This window comes from Mastomys coucha, unplaced genomic scaffold, assembly GCF_008632895.1.
Source record: "Mastomys coucha isolate ucsf_1 unplaced genomic scaffold, UCSF_Mcou_1 pScaffold5, whole genome shotgun sequence".
Classification (NCBI taxonomy): domain Eukaryota; kingdom Metazoa; phylum Chordata; class Mammalia; order Rodentia; family Muridae; genus Mastomys; species Mastomys coucha.
The window spans coordinates 67,704,973-67,712,379 of NW_022196911.1; positions in this window are offsets into that span (position 1 = coordinate 67,704,973).

Here is a 7,407-nt window from a genome sequence, read left to right on the forward strand (position 1 = left end):
GAAATACAGAAGCCTGGAAAGGCTGAGGCATCTCAAGCTCCCAGTTAATTGCACTGTTAGGATTGGAGTACAGATGCAACAGCAGCCAAGATGGCCTCAGTAAAGGAGCTCTGAAAACATCACCTGGCTTGAGGCCACTGCTCAGTGTTAGAGCACTCCATTGGCGATCGGTGTGTGCAGGGCCCTGAACAAAAATGAACAGATAGTTGATGCATATGTAATCAGAACAAAACAAAAACCTTTCGTGGAGAGGTAGAAGGGTCTTCCCCATGACCTTGAAATGCCCTTGACCTGGGGTTGGGATTGCAGATTGCCTGGTGTGGGTAGAGATGGATGATGATGTGCTTTAAGTAGGAAAAGGACTAAGAATGTGCAAAAGTCCACTTCCCACAGAAGTGGATGGAAAAGCACTGGGTGCCTGGACCTTCTGTGTCTAGCCCGTGAGGCTAATGACCAGGTTCCTCTCCTGCTTGCCAACTATGCAAGAGCTGCCAGAACATTCTCTGACTTCAAGAACCAGCCACATTCTGAAGCCTGCCCGAGACACCATCACAGATACCCCCAGGCTTGGATTCTACTGAGAGACTAGTCATTTGATGCAATTGCATGTGGTTTGAAAAACAAACTCCCACTCAAACAGGCTGTACTCAGGGAGACGGCAATCTCTGTGATCATGTCTCCCAGAACACGGGCCCGCTCTGACCACATGGCTCTTCCACACAGCTGACAGGAGCGTGTGCAATTCCAACATGTAATTTTTGTCTGGGAAGTGGAGCTCCTCTGTCCCTACATGATTTCCCTTAGCCTAGCGATTCCTTGGAAGGATTAGACCTTAACAAGACTCCCCTCAAGGCCAGCTACAGTAATGTTCTTTAAATGTGCTCCCCTGCCCTTTCTGATCTCAGAAAGCTTTCACACAAAATCTCTCTCTTTATTGTCAAATCAATGTGTCAAAGTATGTAGTATTATTATTATCCCCTCATACCAACTCTGGATCCCAGAGAAAGGTACTACATAACAATCTGTCCAAATCACATCTCAGGGGTTGGTTCCCTGTGCAAACCTTCACAAGCCCCACTCCCTCCCCCCACCCCCCTCCAGCCCTAACACAAAGTGGCTGTGGGGAACTCCAGATGACTGCCGAGCTGTTCAACAGGTCCTAGAAAGGAATTACAAGTCCGAGACAGAGTGATTCTACAGCATTTTTATGGGACTGGATTGGAGAGGGATGGTGACTGGCCAGAGACAGATAGCAGAACAATGCAGTCATATAAGCCCCCAGTCAGGCTTCAAGTTGCAGCAGGCAGGAATGGTTACAGGGTTCTGTGCTGACCATATTATGCCTGCATCCACACTCTAGCTAAAAAATAGTAATGGCTCAGAAGCAGGCATGGTGGGCAGAAAGAAGTTTTATTTTATCTGTAACATTCCCTGTTCTTAAAAAAGAACATGTAGTCATGCATACTTTCATAATTACGAGTTTTCTTTAAAAAAAAAAAATCAAAAGAAAATGGCTTTTGTTGCCGCTTTGAGAACCCTTGCTTTCTAGGCTGTAGTATGGGTGGGGGAGATTCCTAGCATACTGTTCAATTATCTCAAACACACAACCGTCCACATCACTCGGGTTGGTCAACATGTGACTGCCACCACTGCAAACCACAGTAAGTCACTGCCTTCCAGGCCCAAGGCACATGGGTCCCTTCAGAGATGCAGGTGATAGACCAGAAAGGGCTTGGTATGAGTTGGCTTCTTGTCGCTGTGATAAGCCACCTGAGGTTAACAACATTTAAGCAGCAAAGGTTCGTTCTGGCTCAGGTTCGTTCTGGTTGAGGGGTTTCAGTCCCCTGAAATAGTCCTTTGGTACCTTTGCTTGGGCTGTGGTAGCACATGGCTGAGGAAAACTCTTCCCTCCATGATACCAGGTAGCAAAGAGGGGGACAAGAAGGACCCAGGGTTCCAATGCCCCATTCAAGGGCACACTCCAAATGACCCAACTCCTCTATTAGGCCTTTATCCTAAAGGTTCTACTATCTCTCAGTACCCTGAGCTAGGGACAAAGCCATCAAACACAGGCCCTTTGGGAGACGTTCAGATCTCAAATCGGAACAAATTTACACTCAAGTCACCTACACCAGTGGTTGGTTGGGGTCGCATTAAGATAAGCCAGACCAAAAGTACAAAGATAAAAAGAAGTGGGTCCCATAGGAGGGACAGCCGAGGATTTGCTCTTGAAGCCCAGTTTGGGTTTTGACAGGGAAGGGAGGGATAGAGCTAGAGACAGGCACTCTACAAGAAGTAGAGTCTTCGAAGGAAAATGAGGTTATAAGTGAAAGGCAATCAGAAACTAATGGCAACAAAGGCTGCTCGCTCACTTCTCATTGCTCTTCTGATCCCTGTCACAGATCCCTGTCCTCAGACATGTCCCTCTTATGTCTGCCTCTGTCTCTCCCATCACCAGCCTCTCTGGAGGCATTCTGGCAGGTCACAGTTCAGAGGAGTTCCTCGGGTTGTTTTACTGTTCTCGGTAGTCACAAATATCTGGAGATCAGAGTAAGCGACAAAGGTCACAGAACTAAAGAACTTGTCCAACTGATGAGGAAGGGGCTCAAGATACCAGTTTTGGCCTTTCTGGAGTCTGACCCAATTCTCCTGGTAAAATAAATTCTAGGGTGAAATCCTAGGTTCTGGTGGTCCCAACAAACTATGCTCAGCCAGCGTCCCAGTACTCTAGCTAAGCATGATTGCCAGTAAAGAGCAGAGGGAGAAAGTTTGTTTCATGTGTCCACATTGGGAAGAATAATAAACAAAGGGGCCCAGTGGCCTTGTCTTGGTGATACTGATATGAGGCTTAGTCGCAAATGAGAGCAAGGTATACACAACTAGACATAAGAAATTATCAAGGTGTGGTCATGTCTCTTCCACCATCTTTGGCTCTGCTCCAGCATCTCCTGCGTGGTGGTCCAACAAGTTCAGAACTATGTGTCATCTCTTCCTGGAAGACAAGTTCTTCCTCCTACTGGCACCAGCATCTCTGCCTTTCCCTCCCCCTAGCGTGAGGTTCCTGAGGAATTTTTAATTCTTTGTGGTCCACTGTTAATAGTTTGATAGCCAAAGGAAGGAATGTGGGTCTGCATTTCTGCCTCACCACTGGGATGCCGGGATGCCTCCCGAATGCTGCTCAGGGAAGACAGAACCAGTCTAAAAAAGGGGGTCCCAGCCAGTGTTTTCCCTGGGTGAGAAACAGTGGGGGCTGGGATGGATGCTGTGGTCCTCAAACTCTGGGGTACCCAGACTCTGCTGGGGACCATGAGGAGTTAAGAACTGGGAGGCGGGGAGGGGGGGTGTGGAGGAGGGGAGAGGTGGTGGTCTGGCCCATGCTGAGACTGGGGGTTGGGAAGGAATCTGGCTTGGCTTCAAGTGAGTGCCAAAAGTATGTTTACAACGAAGATGCCGCCCTCCATCCTTGGCAATCCTTGATGAAGGAGACAGTCCTTGTTTGTCCAAACTGTTTCATTCATAAAGGAATGTGAATGCATACATCTTACTCAGAGTGAACCAGGGATTAAATACATTTGCAGGAAGGGATGCCCAGGGGGGGAAACTTACTAGCTAAACACTTGGGGCCTATCTAGATAACTCATTAGCATGGAGAACTCTAGGTTTTCATGCTATGTGACTGGTTGTCATGGTTCTCTTAGTGTGGTGCCATGGTCACATGCTCAAGGACAGGTAGAGTCTGGCCAGGAGCTGATTCTAATGCCTGCCATTCTCAATTATGAGATTGACTGGGGTTTTGAACCTACTTCACACTTACCAGTTCTTCTGTCTGGTGGCATGGTCCACCTGCCCCACAAAGGAACACACAAATGTCTCTCTTTAGAATATCCTCTCTTCTGCTAAGATCATTGTATTAGTCAGGGTTCTCTAGAGTCACAGAATTTATGGGTATTCTCTATATAGTAAGGGAATCCGTTGATGACTTACAATCTGAAGTCCAACTCCCAACAATGGTCAGCAGCAGCTGTGAATGGAAGTCCAAGGATCTAGCAGTTGCTCAGTCCCACAAGGAAAGCAGGAAAAGGAGAGAGTAAATCTTCCTTCTTCCATTTTCCTCATGTAGGTCTCCAGCAAAAGGTGTGGCCCAGATTAAAAGTGTGTACTACCACACCTTTAATCCCAGATGACATTGAACTCAGAGATCTCCCTGTCTTAATCTTCTGGAATTCATAGTTACTATGCCTCAATATCTCCATGCCAAGATCCAGGTCAGAAACTTGTATCTCTCAGCCTTCAGATTAGGATCACAGGTGAGCCTTCCAATTCTGAATTGTAGTTCATTTCAGATACAGTCAAGTTGACAACCAGGAATAGCCCCTACAATTATTCCCTGCTCTACCAGGCCCTGTGCCTTCCCCACCCTCGCCCCCTCTCCCCCCTCCCTACTCCCCTTCCCCTCCTCTCTCCCCTGCACCTGTGTGCACACGCACATGCGCGCGCGCGCGCGCACATACACACACACACACCATACACAACAACTGTCAAACAGGGTCACCTGAGTCAGATCAACCCAGGTTAGATCCCAATTCTGATACCTGCTGGCTTAGGTCTATGACCTTGAGAAATTTAACCTCTCTGGGTCTCCTCTATTATTGTAATGTGGGGTGATAATATTTACACTACAGCTGCTGCGCAGATTAAAATGGGGGTGATGCCTGTGAGATGTCCTGTATAATGCCCGGGACATGGAGCCACTGATCCTTAGGGAAGGAGCAGTCCTTCCCTAAACTCTCAGCGCTGGTCATTGTTATTCCCAAGCATTGTCTCTCTCCCTTAGTACCTGAGTCAGTCATGCAGTCTGCCTGGAGACCAGGGCTCAGGGTAGGCTGTCCAATCCCGTTCTCTTTCTCAGAGAAGTGCTCCTACTCCATGTTTAGACTCTACAGTAATTCTCAGGGTCTGCTCACCATGCCTCTAGATGGCAGTGTGAAGCCCTCTGTTAGGGCAAGCATTTCTGTCTCCTGGGAAAATTCTAAGAAGTGGTCAATGCAAAACACAGCTCTCAGAGCCAAACATAAGTGCCCATAAGCCAGGAGCACAGATTCGGGTAGCCTGGAACAATACGTTCCAGTGTGGAAACAATCACATGAGCACTTGTTCGTTTTGGAACAAAGCGGGTCATAAATCAAGGTATTAACCAAATACACCAAGTGGGACCACAGGTGCCAAGTGGGACTGTAAGGAGAAATTAAAGCTTTAAACCTGTGCTGACTAGGAAGAAAAGTTATGGGCCTAAGAATCCATCACAAACTGGCCACATAGGCCTGGGAAAGAGCAAACAAGTTGTTAGATATCATAAGAGCTGGCAGGTCAAGAAGGCATAAAACTATAAACATAGAGGAAAACATGTCTAGGCAAACGAGGACATGTCCAAGGCCCAGGCCTGCAAAGACGTGCCTGGCAGACACTAAGTAATGGACCATCTGGTCCTCTCAGATATGGTTTAAGGCCAGATGCTCTGTTGACTCAGATTAACACCAACCTTAGGAATTTTCCACTCTGTTCTGCACGTAATAGTTAATATTTGAACTAGCCAATCATGTATGACCACACTGATCCCTTTGTTCCCTCAGACCTTTTTCCTATAAAAACCCCTAACTTTCAAGCCTCATGGTGGGCTCCATTATCTCCTGCGTGAGATAACTGTGGTGCCGAACCAGGACGTCCTGAAATTAAAATATACCTCTTGTAATTACATCAAGATGTGGTCTCTCATGATTCCTTGGGTGTACGTCCTCCCGAGATTTGAGTGGGGGTCTCCCCCAGGGGTCTTTCAGGACCACAGGTGGGTGAGTTACAACAAAGTGGGGGCACCCCTGCTATAGGCCTCAGATGCTGCCTGACGGCATCCTTAGATTTTAAATGGGTAGAATCTAGTCTGATAAGAATATATTTTAAGGGTTTTACCTACTAGTCAAAGGGATATGAGGTCAGACATAGGAGTGGCCAATGAGTAGCTATTGAATGGACTAATAATAGCCCAAGGTAATTGGACTCTGGATAGGCAGCATTTTTTCTACCCTTACAAATACCTTGTCAATCACTGGGTCTCATAAAATCTCTAACACAGGTGTAGCACCCCCCCTTCCACCCCAATAACCAAACCAAACATACCAAAAAAACAAAAGAAAACAAATCAAGAAAACCCTTCAGTTTAAAAACCTGAGGATGAGGGGCAGGAATACACATTAAAATAGGTTCCTTAAGTTGATGGTGGTGAGAGGGGGACAGGAGAGCAAGAAGTGGGGAGTGAGAGAAGAGAGATGCTAGTGATGAATAGCTCCCAGATCTTGCTCCAATATATCCATATGGCATCCAGTCCTGCTGGCCAGGGCTCTTCCTAGGCACTGCCCTGGACCACCTCAAAGTCTGTTTGTCTGATGCTCTACAGAGCTCACCCACTGGAACACTAGCACTCCTTCAGTCTGGGGGTTTGCTTTAGCCCGGTGCCTCCACGCCCAGCTCCTGAGGCCAGCTCGTCTCCCACCCAAACAACTCTGTCTGGAAGCAATGCAGGAGCTCCTAGGATACCTTCATGCTAACCCTGGCTCTCCTCTTTTCAGCAACACAACTCAGTCACCTGAGTTTCAAACCGAGTGACAATCGTTGTCATCTGCACCTAAGGACAGGAAAGCATCTTGAGAAAAGGGTCCTTACGGGATTTCGTGAATATCAGAGTGTGTTTAACAGTATCAGATGGTGGAGGTTGATAATCCAATGGACTCTTCACACAATCAGGAGACACAGTAGAAAACAGAAGTGAGAGGCTGCCACCAAAGGAACCACTTTTTGTTGTGAAGGGAAGCATCTCCGGAGAGATCCACTACATATTCAAGAGCTTCCAGCAGGTTTAAATTTCACCGAATGAAGCATTCTTGTTACCAGACACACTCAAGTCCATAAATTCTGGTAGGATTTAGAAGCACCATTGAAACGAATCTCTGGGCATGTCTAGATTAAGTTGGGATGTGACATGGTACATCTGGAGTGGGGTTGTGGGGGAGTGGAATGTACCAAATTTTTAAAAATGAAAGCCAGTTAAGCACAAGTGTTTCATTTGTCACTCTCTGGTCTCTACTTTCTGACTGTGGATACAATGTGTGAACTGCTAAGCAGACACCTTCTGCCTCCGCACTGCCCAGCCATGATGGTCTGTATCCCTGAAAGTAGGAGCCAAACTAAACCCATCCTCATCAAATTCCTTTTGTCAGATATTTTGATGCAACCGTGAAACAAGCAACTGATTATCGTACAACCAATTAAAGCTTATCCTGGAGTAGCTTAAAAATAAATGAGACTCAGACTATGGCTCTTTTATTGGCTTTGACAATTACTGGGGGGTAACCCCCA